Below are 13,825 nucleotides of genomic sequence, written 5' to 3'. Positions count from 1 at the left end.
TTATGCCCTGGTTTAAAAAAAAGCAAGACATCAGATCCAGTGAACTTGGTTGTAGATACCCAACAAAATTCTAGAACATATTGTTAAAGGAATGGTGAGTCAACATCTAGCAAAGGAAAAAGAAGTTGGCTAGGATGATTTCATCATGAAGAGAAAATGCTCAATTAGCCATTTCCTTTTCTAACTGTACAATAGTACAGCTTGCTTGATTAGGGGAATGCTGTAGATCTAGTTTGTCTAGATTTTAGGAGAGCAGTTCACAAAGACTGTCAAACCATTTTTGTATAAAAGATATATAGCAATATAGACTAAATAAATAGACGAATGGATTTGGAACTAATCACTTGGCTAGATTCAAAGTGCAGTAAGTTTGGAAAGCCATAATCAGCAGGATGACCCTGGCATCTTGTTATGGGCCAGAACTCTGAACTTGAAACAAAGGATTCTTATAAGCAAGGTCAGTGGAATTGATAAAGACAATACTAGTTCAGTACATGTACTTAGTACTTAATGTACTTCCACAAGATTCACACCTATGATAAGAGAGCATATAAGCTCGTTAAACTCAGGGAGAGACAGAACTGGAAGACAGAGACTGTGGTGGTGGTCCTCCTGCCTCCCCACAGAAACCAAGACACATTCAGGAGGACCTCAAGAAACTGGCAGAGGCAGAGAACACAAAAGATTGGTGGCAGGAGCTCAAGCTCTTGGAACCAAGGCGAGAGATAGGCCTCTAAGAAAGTTAACCAGGCCCCAGGAAAGGAGTCAAGACTTTGAAAGAGATAATAAAGGATTTGGACTTTAACATCTGGTTGCATTTGTGATGATTACTGAACTGAAATGAAGGCTGCTTCCAGAGTCCCCAAAAAAACCAAAACAGAGAACAGCACCTGCATTTGTTCCTAGGCTGTTTAACAGTTTTATCAATGATTTAAATTAAGGACACGGATAGATCCATTCATTAGATAAGTAAGCATGTAAGAAACATCTATTTTGTTCCAGGTCTTGTGTTGAGAATATGGAATATGATGACAGAATTAAGAGGTTTTTATAACATATGAATGAAATCTATAGATAACAAAAACTGGGAGGGGGAGCTAATGCAATGAATTAGAAGAAGGAACCCCAAACACACTGCTAAAATGTTAGATTGACATTAGTAAGATTAATTTTAATAAAAATAAACACAAAGTCCTATATATTTGGTCCAAAAAGTCAATCCTATGAGAATAATGAGAGACATTTGTTTAGTAATTAAATACTTCTAGAAAGGATCTCAGGATGAATTAAAAGCCCATGACTCAACAATATGAATTAAAGCAGTTAAAGAAATTAATGCAATTAGGCAATGTATTAAAAAAAAAAAAAAAAAAAAAAGATTAGTGTCCTAGAATCGGGAGGTAACAGTTTTGCTGTTTTTCTGTCTCCCTGGTAAGATCACAAATGAAATATCTGCTTCAATTCTGTATTTTTATGATATACCAAAAAAATGTCCAAAGGAAGACAATCAGGAGAATGAAGAGGCTTATATCCATAATTGACTAAAGGCAGTGGACCTTTCAAAGAAAGACTTAGAAGGCACAAGTTAGCCGCCTTCAAGGATCTGAAGATGGAAAAAGGACTTGTTTTCAAGCATGAGAAAATAGAATTTGAAATGGGTAGTATAAAAGGTAATGAGGTAAATTATTAGAACTGTTCAAAAGTGGAATATGTTGGCTCAGAAGGTGATTGATTTCCTTTGTACATAAGAGATTTTCAAGAAAAGCCTAAATGACTACCTGCCAGACTTATCACAGAAGTATGAGTTGAACTGGATGGCCTCAGAAGTTCCTTCATATTCTGCAACCTTTGGTGAGTCTTTATTCCAAACTCTTCATTTGTCGGAAGAGAAAAAGAAGGCCGAATAAGTGCTTTGTTCAAGGTTATCCAGACACTGAGAAGCAAGAGCCAGATTCTGAGTCTAGATCTTGATTCCAAACTCATTTTCCTTTGCATTCCATGACTCTGCCTCTACTATGATATGGTGTCTAAAATATGAACAGTGAAGTCTGTTAAATACTTCTAATACTATGTCACACAATTGTGCAGCTGTACTCATTTTAATCCATTCTGGAAAGAATCTCACTAAAAATAATACTTTTCTTTGGGACGTTAGGGCTTAACAAACATTTAAGTTCAAAAGAGTATCATTAAAAGTAGTCTTTTAGTACATCAGACAAAGGAGAGGATTCAAAAATATTGACACTTTAACAGTAACATTCTCTAAATCTTCCTGAATAATTTTAAGATAATATTCAAATCACTGTTTAAAAAAAACCCTCTGTTGTCACAAAAAACAATTAGCCACAAAAAGCATAAGAAATATGTGTTTTTTCAGTTTGAGGCCAAATAAAAACAGATCCTGAGATAAAGCTTGAATATAAAACTTAAGAATTTGGAAACCTAGAAAGATTTTCACTCTCAAGAGTAACCTAGTCAACTAGGACAAGGATTATTTGTGCTGTTTAGATTCAACCTACACTAGTAGTTACCAAAGTATAAAGTGGGGACTTTGGGGTATCTCCAAAACTCTGTCAGTGGGAGGGTCACTAATGTCAAAATTATTTTCATAATAATGTGAAGACTTTCCACTTCTAACATAGTAAATATCAACAGATGACAAACAAAAGCTTGTTGGGAGGGTCTTCCATTATTTTTAAGAGTATAAAGAGATCCTGGGACCAAAAGGTTAAGAAACATTTCCCTCTAAGTTCACATATGATCAGTGAATTAGTCATAATGCCATCACTGTCAAAAGCCAGAGAGATTAAGAGGCAGAGATGAAAGAGCACAGCATTCCAGATATGGGGGACAGCCAGAGAAAAGGCACAGGGCAGTTGTTGATGCATGACTGTGGAGCATGAGAGATTAAAGGTAGATATGTAGATCTGGAAATCATCTGTTTAAAAATACAACTGCACATATAAAAAACAATGAGACCACCAAATGAGATATTATACAGTAACAAGTAAAAGGGAATCAGGACAAGAGTTTTGAGAACACCAATAGTAGGAGTGACATGAATGATGACTTGTCAAAGAAGGCTGAGACAAAGCAGTGGGCCAGATAGGAAAACCAGAATAGATTAGTGTCATGAAAACCGAAAGTAGCAAGACACTCTAGAAGGTGATCCAGTGTCCAATGCCACAATGAGATTAGGGAGAAACAGGATTGATTAGCAATATTTAAAGATCGGTGGTAATTTTGGGAAGGGTGACTCCAGTTGAATGATGAGGCTCGAAGCCTGACTAAAGATGATTTAGAAGAGAGAGATTGAGAAGTGAGAGAGTGGAAGCACTGAATGAAGACTACTTTTTCAAGATCTTTGGCAGTGAAAGGAAGGTGTGAGGTAGAATGGTAGATTAAGGAAGTAGAAGGCTTGAGAAGTCTGGCCAGGAAAATTAAGACATTTATATGGATAAAGGAATTGGCAGAATTCCAAACTCTGGAGAGCCAAATATTTAGAATTGGAAAGCAACCAGGATAGTTAAGAGCGCTGGGTCTATGCCATAAGTGCATTGGTTTATCCAAAAGAAAATAAAAATTTATTTAGTTTGTACTTCTACTCAAGGCAGACACTGTCCTAGGTGCTAGGAAAGCAAAGACAAAAAAGTAAATGATCCCTAGCCTCAAGAATATTATGTTTTGTTGGAGAGAAACAAGGTAAACTTGGGTAAGTATGAAATATATTCAAATCAAACTATAATCTCACAGATTCTGGAGTTCATTCCAAAGGCGCACAGCACCAACCCAACTTTGTGCAACTTTCATCTATGTCCTGCAAACATTTAACTCCTGAGAGGCTTTTCTTGCTTTCTGATATCGCAAGGGCATCAGTGGAGTACTCTGGCAGTTCACCTATTAAACATCTTCTCCTTTTGTTACAAAATGCTCTGCCCAGCTCTTCAGGATGCTCTCCTGACTTTTCAGCCTTTCTCTACCTTGCCACAAAAACCTCTTCATCCTGGCAGCTCATACTGCAAATTCTCATCTTGAAACTCTTCAATTTGATTTCTATGCACTATAAATCATGTCTTAGAGTAAGTACCTTCTCCTCAGAAAATTCAATGTTCTTTATCCAACAATCAATAAGCATTTTTAAACACCTAATATGGTATTGGATATACAATTTGATACCAAAAAAATATGCATTCCTGTCATCAGAGGCATTTCACTTTCCATCCAATTGCTAGTCAGGTCCTTTTTGCCACCTGGTTGGTTGCCGCCTTGCTTTTCCCCACAGGTACTTCTATATGAATATCCCCAAACCTCTTTGTGAATATCCCCAACCTCTTTGATGACCTCTCTTTTGCTCCTCTCTCTAATATCTTGATGATCTCATCATCTCCAGTAGGTTCAATTAGCATCTTCTACATTGATGAGCTCCAGATGTACATATATCCTGCCCTACTTGCTTTCCTGAGCTCCAATTCCATGTCATCCACTACCTTTGAGATAACTGGTCATTGCCATCTTTCACTCACCCTATACAACAAATCCACTGCAAAATCCTGTAAGACATTTTACCCCTTTCTTCCCTCACAAAGTTACTATCTTCACTCAAGATTTCTTTATCTATCATCTGAATTATTATAAAAGCCTCTTAATTGATCTCCCTGCCTCATGTCTCTCCTCATCCAATCCACCCTCCACTTGGCTGCCAAAGTGATCTTTGTAAAGCACAAGCCATCCACATTCAGAGAAGGAATTATAGACTGAATTTGGATCGAAGCATAACATTTTCATATTTTTTTCTTTTTTCTCATGGTTTTTACCTTTTCTTCTGATTTTTCATTCATAATATGTTTTAAATGATTGTACCTGTATAACCTATATCAGATTACTTGCTGGCTTGGGGAGAGGGGGAGAAAAAAAATTGGAACTCAAAATCTAACAAAAATAAATGTTGAATACTCTCTTAACATGTAGTTGGAAAAAAATAAAATACTATTAAGTGAAAAAATAAAAATAAAATAAAGCACAAGTCTGATCATGTCAGGAGCCCACAACCTCTGATTCAATAAGCTCTAGCAGTTCCCTCTCACCTCCAGAATCAAATATACAATCTTCCATTTGGGTTTCCAAGTCCTTCATAATCTGCCTCCCTACCATTCCAGGTTTCTTTTACCTCAAACCCTCCAAACCTATGACCATTTATACACAGTGAACTTTGTGGTCCAATGGCATTGGTCTCGTTGAAATTATATGAACATGACACTCTCTCGGGGGTTTCTGGTATTTTTACTGACCATCCCCCAGGTCCACAATGTTTTCACTCTTCAATTCCATCTTCCCTGGCTTCTCTGGCCTATATTTTAGCTTCATGATCACTCTGTCAAGAAGTAAGTGATATATTTCATCTTCATTCCTTTAGATTTCTGGTTTATCATAATGTTGAACCATTTAAAAATTTTTCGAAGTTGTTTTTCTCTACCATATTGTAGTTGTATACATTTTTCTCCTAATCTTGCTCACTTAGCCCCACATTAATGCATAAAAATCTTCTCCATTTCCTCTGAAACTCTCCATTTCATAATTTCTTATAACACAATATTATTATATTACATTCATAGCCCAAAATTTGTTTAGTGATTAACTACTAGGAAGATATGCCTTACTTTCCAAATTTTAGCTACTATTAAAAAACTGCTAAAAAGTTTTTATGTAAATAGATTTTTTAAAAATATGTCTCTGATTTCTTCACAGGTTTCTTCACAGGTGTGGGCCTAGTAGTGGTAAACCAGGGCTCAAATTTAATAACTTTTGGGAAAGAGTTCCAAATTGTTTTTCAGAATGATCAGACCAATTCACATGCATCTGTGTGTATGTGTATATCTGTCCACAGCCTTTCAAACATTTACCATTTCCTCTTTTATCATCTTTATTAATCTGATAAGTATAAAACAGAACCTCAAAGTTGCTTTAATTTGCATTTTTCTAATTTCTTAGGGTTTGGTGCATTTTTCCACATGGTTGTTAATATAATTATTCCTTTGCAAACTACCTCTTCATATCCTTTGACCATTCATTCATTAGTCTTATAAATTTTCATCATTTCCATATCTCTACACACACACACACACACACACACACACACACCCCTACCTTTGAGTCCAGTGGCAAGATATAAATCAAAACAACTGAAGATGGCCCTTGCCCAGCCCTCTCTCATTTAAATCCAATCCATCACCTTCCTGAGTTCACGACTCTCTTCAAGAACAAAGGACAAACAACAGCTTCTGAAACTAAGAATAGGAGCTGCCCCCCTACTGGTAGTTGGGCCACATAGCTTCCTTCCTTTTCTTCTTTCTTTTCCCTTGCCTCTGTCCACATTGGGTATCATACCCTTATCTGTGGGTGCTCTCCCAAAGAAATATAAGTTTTGATCACTAAATCTTGCAAGATATCTCAGGATTTATAGGTAAAATCATTCTTAAACCCCAATCACTCTGGCTTTCACTGACCAATGATAAGTCCCAGGCCAATGCCAGATGGTCACTTTTGAGGCCTTGATTGCCTCACAGTGAATGTAAATATCAACTATTGCAGTTTGGGCCAGAAACCCTGAGGGTCTTTGGATTAGGTAAAAGAAGCCTCATAAGGCTAAGAATAGCCTTAATCACTAATTGGGTCTTACCTCAGTCAAACTGAGACCTGATAAAGAACTCAGCCTAAAAAGGCCCAGATCTACCACTACATCTAGGTCCTCTTCAAGAAAGGAGGACAAACAACAACAAAAATGATTATATCTACCTAGCTACATATATTACTTACACACACACACACACACACACACACACACAGACTTTAAAATCAATGAGAGTGGCAGAGAAAAACTAGGAAAAGAACTAAGATTGCGAGAAAGTTATCAAAAGAGAATTAACAGCTTGGTAAAAGAAGGATACACACACACACACACACACACACACACACACACACAAATGGTATTTCACCAAACAATAATAAAGTCTGATAAGTATACACCACTGGATTTGCATAATGTAAAAGAAGTTTGGAAAAAAAAAAGAAGTTTGTAAAGTTTCTCTCTGTACATAGCCTATAAAACAACTTAGATTCAAGATGGACAACATCGCATGAATGAATTTTACAGAAACATAGAAGAGGCTGATTCATGAGGAGTTGTTTGTAGAAACAGAGGGTTTATGATGGCAATTCACATGCAAGTCTCTGTCACTAAAAACTCTAGATGGATTTTTCTTATGGAGCCAAGATTTAGTGGTCAATGTAAATTATGCAAGGAAATAGCAGAAACTGTGACAAAATAACAGAAGGCTATACAAATTTAGCACTTATCAAATATTTCACAGATTGACAGATGATATATTCTTATACTACAAATATAGACTTCAGCCAATAAACTGTACTTAAAATGAGATTATTATCATAGTATTTATAATCAAAAGCAACCTTATAAGTCATCATGTCCAATCCCTTCATTTCACAGATAAGGAAACTGAGATACAGACAGGTTAAGAAATATGTGTATAGCAAATGGCTACGAAGTATTGAAATAGTATTTCAATTCAGGTCTTCCTGACTCCCCAGTCCAGTGTTCTATCCACTTTTCTACCTGGCTGCCAGAGATCCAAACTGTTGACCACAGCTGTCTACATAAAACAATGGTGTGTGTATGCACACGACCTAGCAGAGAGATAAAAATCACAGGATAACAGAACGTCACTTCTGTGGTCAGATACATTATTGATGTCATCTGAAGACTGCTCTGGTGAGTCTACAGTGGATAAACTTATATCCTAATTCTTTGATTCAGCTAGTCATTTAATATATTTCTGCAAAAAGCCACAGGCCATTCTATATAAAAGTACAGCAGGAAGGTTCCAAGCTAAGCTCCAATAAAGACAACATCAGTGATAATAATGTGAAAAGCCCTGAGTGTGACTCCCACCTCAAAAACATTATGGCTGTGTGACCTAAGCAAGTCAATACATTTTTCAATGTCCTGGGCATTTCCCTGAAATATAAATTAAAGAGAATATTAAGATCTGCACTGGTAGACAAAAATGCTTAATGAGTGTTCCCAACTCCAATTAAATCAAACATCCCATTCAATAAAATATCAATATTAATGATAATCTATAAGAACACTAGTCAACCCTCCATCTTAAAAGGCATTCACACTTGTATCAATCAAAGCAATCTATAAGCACTATAAGAAAATGGGTGAACCCTAGCATAACATGAAAATGAGACCACTTAATAATCATATTTTGCGTTTAGATGGTTTTCTTAAAAGTTTGCAAATTCCTTTCCCTATCTGACTTCATTTTAAGTGCTAAACACATGAGTTATAAACTAACATAAATTAGGACCCAAATTAGATTCATATGACTGATAAATTACCAATAGTTGTGTTTACCTTTAAAAGTAATACTCTCTATTATTCAGTTACCAAATCAACACTACTGATTTCAATGGAGATTTCAATGACTAAGTAAAAAGGGATCTCTGTCTACTGAATGCCATTCTCGATTTTTCTGAGTTGTTAATCCCGCTCCTGCAAATTACTTTTCGTATGTTTTATATGGAAGAGAGTGATCAAGGGAGTGCATAATTGACAGGGTCACTGATCTAAAGAAACCTAAGAAGACAGTCTAATCTCTTCACTTTAAAGAGAAAGAAACTAAGGCACACATAGGCTTTCTAACTTACACAACAGGCTTAGCAGAAGCAGGATCTAAACTCTTTATTTTTCACTTTACGATTAGCGCTCTTTCTTTTTTAATTAATTTTTTTCAATTAACAAAAGTCATATCTCTCTCTCTCTCTCTCTTTCTCTCTCTCTCTCTCTCTCTCTCTCTCTCTCTCTCTCTCTCTCTCTCTCTCTCTCTCTCTCTCTCTCTCTCATCCCCACAATGACTAGGGGGAAAAAAAGCTCTTTTTAACAAAATATGCAGTCAGGCAAAACAAATTCCCACGTTGATCCAGTACTCCTTCCACTATTCTCTAGTTCTGCTTGAGGAGTTTGCAATGGCAATAAGACTTTGTTTGAAACTTCAGATGAGCTCACAGGCACCTTGTTAAAATGACAAAAGACAACTTCAGATAAATCTTAGTAACTGGAACTACTGTGCAATGAACTGGGGGTTGGAGTCACCCTTTGGCAAATTCAAGGGATAGGTCACAATGACTGGAGCTACTCCCAAGGTGATTTTGTTACTCAAACACTTCAGAAAAAAGACTCTTCAAGAGTCAACCTTTGGCCATGAGTAAACATGAGTATAGAAATTTATTTAAGTCTTTTCACATTTTTCCAGTTCAGGAAACAGACCTCAGAATAGCAAAGAGTTTTCAAATGCCCACAAGCCTCAGGATGTAATAATGGCTACCTTTGGGTGGGAGCACAGAAGGGCTGTATGTGCTCACCTTTGAAGCAGAAGATGAGAGCTCCAGCCTAAGAGAGAGAAGAAGCCAGGAGAATAGGTAGGTCACTGCCTTGGAACAAAGAAAAACTAATCACTCATATAGATAATGTATTCTTGGATCCCTCAGAAAGGAATTTCTAGGCAGCATGAAAAGCATTATCTAGCACTTCAATCACAAAAGAGAAACTTCTTGGGTATGACTAGTCTCTGGAGTTATTTCAAGAGTAACCTCAAGTTCAAGAGTCGAGATCTGAATTTCTGAGCAAAGATCAGGAATAGTTCCTAAGCAATATGCTTCTTAGAGAAAGGTTTGCCCAAATAGCTCCTGTAGCTAAAGAAGCAATTACAGATTAAAGTCATTACACAGGATGCTTTATACTCTGTCTTCCTCTATTGATATTATGCTTTATTTCGGAGCATCATTGTTATAGAGCTAGCAGGAAGTAAGAAGGGCACCCTCCTATGACAGTTAAGGAAACTGAGACCACTGGCCCACGATAACAAAGGAATGAAGTAGCAGGTCAGTGCTCAGACTCCCAACCCAGAGCTCTTCCCTTTTGCCACAGCTGCCTCTTCTAGTACACAGATCTGAAAAGTGTAGGTCTGACAGAAGTGGCTGTGGAGCCTTGGCCTTATTGGGAGGTGAGGAAAAGAAAGTCCACACTTCTGGATGACTCTACTGGTCTAGAAGGGACCATATGTAGATTCTAGTGAAAGACAAAAAGTTTCACTGAAATTCTGGTGTGATCTCAGATTCTGGTTCCTTCCAAGAGGAGCTCAAGGACTATTGTCATTGCTTTATGTATTTCCAAACCTATATGTAAGTATCTGTTAAGTTTCTGAGCCTGTAATATTTTCTGAGAAAAAATCATAATAGTCCTCTACCCAATTTGCATTCATTAATATCCATCCAGAAGTGAGGGATTATTACCTATGTGTGAAATAAATACAAGCTATATTCAGAAATTTTCCCAGAATAAAAACTTGGGAGAGAGAAGAGGACATAAAAAGACAAAAGACAAATGACTCTTGGAGCTAATCCCTAAGCCTGGACATAAGTCTGGATAAGCAAACAGCTTGAAGACCATAGGACATGTGAGATAGTTCTATTAAATGATCTTTGTACCTGTTCTTTTTCCTGGGCAAAATATAAGCTTGAGGGCAAGGATCATTTCATTTTTGTAATTGTATTCCCTACATTTAGCACAATTCATATGGACAGAAATTAATAAATCCTCACTGAATTGAACTACATATAGTTCAGTGAGAAAAATAAAAAACAATATGATCACATTTCAATGAGGAAAATAAGAAAACATAATATAATCAACTCTCTACATGTATCACAGAGGAAATAAGCATGTTCAAAAATTAAAACCACATCATCCCCAGTAGAAAGATCTCAATATGCTTAAAAATTATTTATATTCTCAATCTTAAGAATTAGGTTCTCTTATCAATATGGCCTTCTCACAAAAGTTTATCCAAATCATATTCAATAGTAGTAGCTGACATTTGTATAATGGCCCAATCACTTTGGCAACTATGCAGACAGGGGAAGGGAGACATTTGGAGCAAGGAGGGAGACTAAGCAGGAGGATAGGCAAGACCTCATGAAGCCCTGAAGTAGTGCAGTACCCTGGCAGAAAGAAAAAGATGAATGCCAGATTGTTGAGGGGGTAAAAGTAACCAAACTGGTGACTGGATAAGCAGGTGAAACAGAGTAAGAAGTTAAGGACAGCTCGGAAGCTGGGAACCTATCTAATTTTCTGCCTCTAACTGCTTCTTTACTTAGCTCTTTCCCTACTTAAGAATGTCCTCTATCACAGTTAACCATCCTTCTGACCGTTGTAAGACCAACCTGAAATTCCCACTTCATGGAGATACTCTTAGAATTCCAGGAGCAACTCTGATTAGGTTTTTATTTATTATTATAATATATTATAATATATATTATATATAATATAATATTATTATTATTAAATTTATTATTTTTTTATTAAAATAAATAGATAAATAGACAGTGACTATTTATCACTGAAACTACAAAATGCCTTATTTTCCCCCAAAACTGTAAGGCAAAGATCATGTCACATACTTCTTTGCATCTTTCATACACAACAAAATCAACATCTGCTGCCTTAATAACTATTCAATTCTTAGAAACGAATTCTGAGACAAACATGTCTACTCACCTAATTAGGAAATAAGCCCATGGCTTGGCACATAGTAGACACTTAATAAATATTTCAAAATTTGTAGACTGATTAAAAAAAAAAAATCTCTCTTCATCCAAAGGAGAAACGTTAAAGCTTTAAATGAAGGAAAGTCTAAAAAGGGCAAGAGAGGGAGCTAGACTCAAAGAGTTCAATGAGTAAACTGTGCTGGGACCCCTTAGCTCTTCACTGCCAGTGACCAAGACTCCTTGGAATTTCTGTTACTTTGTGTGAAGGTTATGGAAAATGTGAGCATAAACAATAGTTCAAATGGGTACTAGAGAACCTCTCTTCTCTTACTAAGATGGGACATGAAGGAAATAAGGTTGACTTTTCTATTATCATTATTCAAATAACAGCATTAATATAAAAGCCAATGGGTAAAACAGCTTGACATTTTAAATACTTTTAAAATCAGTCTAGAAAAGATCATTTACATGTCAGGGACTAATAAACTAAATACCAATTGTTTTTGTTAAATGAACTGGTCCCTAAATTTCTGAACTTCTACCAACACAACTGACCTAATAGTTTAGAATAACTTCACATTCTCTAGTTATTACATTCATATAGTAATTTCTGCTGCTTGTGATAAATTATAAACTTTGAATTTGTTGCTTGGAGAGGTCTAATATTTGTTCCTAACATGTAAAGCACTAAATTTTCATATGAAGATAATTAAATTTCAAAGTAAATTCACATTTGAATTTTGTTATCATTTGAATGGGAAGATATGTTTTTAACCTTTTAAGTTAAAATCTTTACAGAGCTAAACAGAGTTATAATCTATGGTTTGAATGAAGAAAATTACATGACGCAACAATAAATAAACTTACCAACTGAAGTCACTCAACAAGTGCAGGAAAAACTGCTGGAAATATAATGAACTAAACTATGCTAGACTTAGCTCTTCTCAGCAATACAATCCAAGGCAACTGTAATAAACTTTCGATTGAAAATGCCATCTGCACCCAGAAAAAGAACTATGGAGATCAAATGTGGATCAATTTTTTTTCTTTTTCATGTTTTTTTCCTGTTGTTCTGATTTTTCTTTCCCAACATAACTCGTGGAAATATGTTAAAAATGAATGTGTACATATGACTTATATCAGATTGCTTGCTAGCTCAGGGAAGGGAGAGATAAAGGAAGGAGGTAAGAAAAAAAATTTGGAACTCCAAATCTTACAAAAATGAATGTTGAAAAACATATTTACAAGTAGCTAGAAAAAACACTATTAAAATAAATTTTTTAAAATGGGGGCAGCTAGGAGACTCAGTAGATAAAGCACCAGCCCTGAAGTCAGGAGAACCTGAGTTCAAATCTAGACTCAGACACTTAATACTTTATAGCTGTGTGACCCTGGGCAAGTCACTTAACCCCAATTGCCTCAGCAAAAATAAAAATAATAATAATTTTTAAAATGTATAATGATCTAAAATTTAAAGAATAACAAAGAACATAGTTCTTTTTTGTAGGTAACATAATGACATTAGATGACTAATCTATTCCACATATTACTGAGACAGCAACCAGTCAACAAACATTTATTAAGTACTTAATAAATGCTGAAAACATTCAAATCTAACTTTTTAATGAGAAGTATAATCTTACCTCAAGAGAGTCTGATGAATAAAACTATGTTTTCTATTTTCTCCAAATTGCTTTGATCTGTATTTCCACTTCATTAATTCCAAGGCAATATTAAAGTAATACATATTTCCATGAATCTGTTAAAGTAAAAAAAAAAAGTTAATTTAAAGATTGAAACAATTTTTGTCTTTAGAAGAACACAATTTATAAATATGCATTTTCTTATGAAATCAATATCAAGAAGTATTTTTACTTTAGAAATGAATCTTCCTCTTAAGCAGTTTACTACTCCCAAAAGCTTTACATTTTGAACGTTTTCAACTTCTTAAATAACTTTAGTGCACAAAAATCATTAATTTTTTTTACAAGTTTCATATTAGCCATTGCTATCTATTAAATTTTTTAAAAGAATTTTATACTATCAGTATTTACTATATATTAGATTCAAATGTTATTAACATAACTTAAAAACTAAATGTCAGCTATTACTACTGTAATTATCTCAATTCATTAAAAATTAGGGAGAAGAGTTAAGAAAAGAATTTTTATACTTCTAAAATTCTGATTCCTGTACT

General features: G+C 35.3%; 1 protein-coding gene across 1 annotated transcript in view; it reads right to left on the bottom strand.

The window, feature by feature from the left end:
- Positions 1-13,825, bottom strand: part of BMPR1A (bone morphogenetic protein receptor type 1A) — a 104,818-nt gene that overhangs the window by 43,084 nt on the left and 47,909 nt on the right. The window contains exon 2 of the mRNA XM_051982384.1: positions 13,272-13,387. The gene's annotated coding sequence lies outside the window, so the exon portion shown is untranslated. The remainder of the gene's footprint in view (positions 1-13,271; positions 13,388-13,825) is intronic.

Source organism: Antechinus flavipes, chromosome 2, assembly GCF_016432865.1.
Source record: "Antechinus flavipes isolate AdamAnt ecotype Samford, QLD, Australia chromosome 2, AdamAnt_v2, whole genome shotgun sequence".
NCBI classification, from domain to species: Eukaryota; Metazoa; Chordata; class Mammalia; order Dasyuromorphia; family Dasyuridae; genus Antechinus; species Antechinus flavipes.
This window is presented reverse-complemented; position numbering and strand designations above follow the sequence as displayed.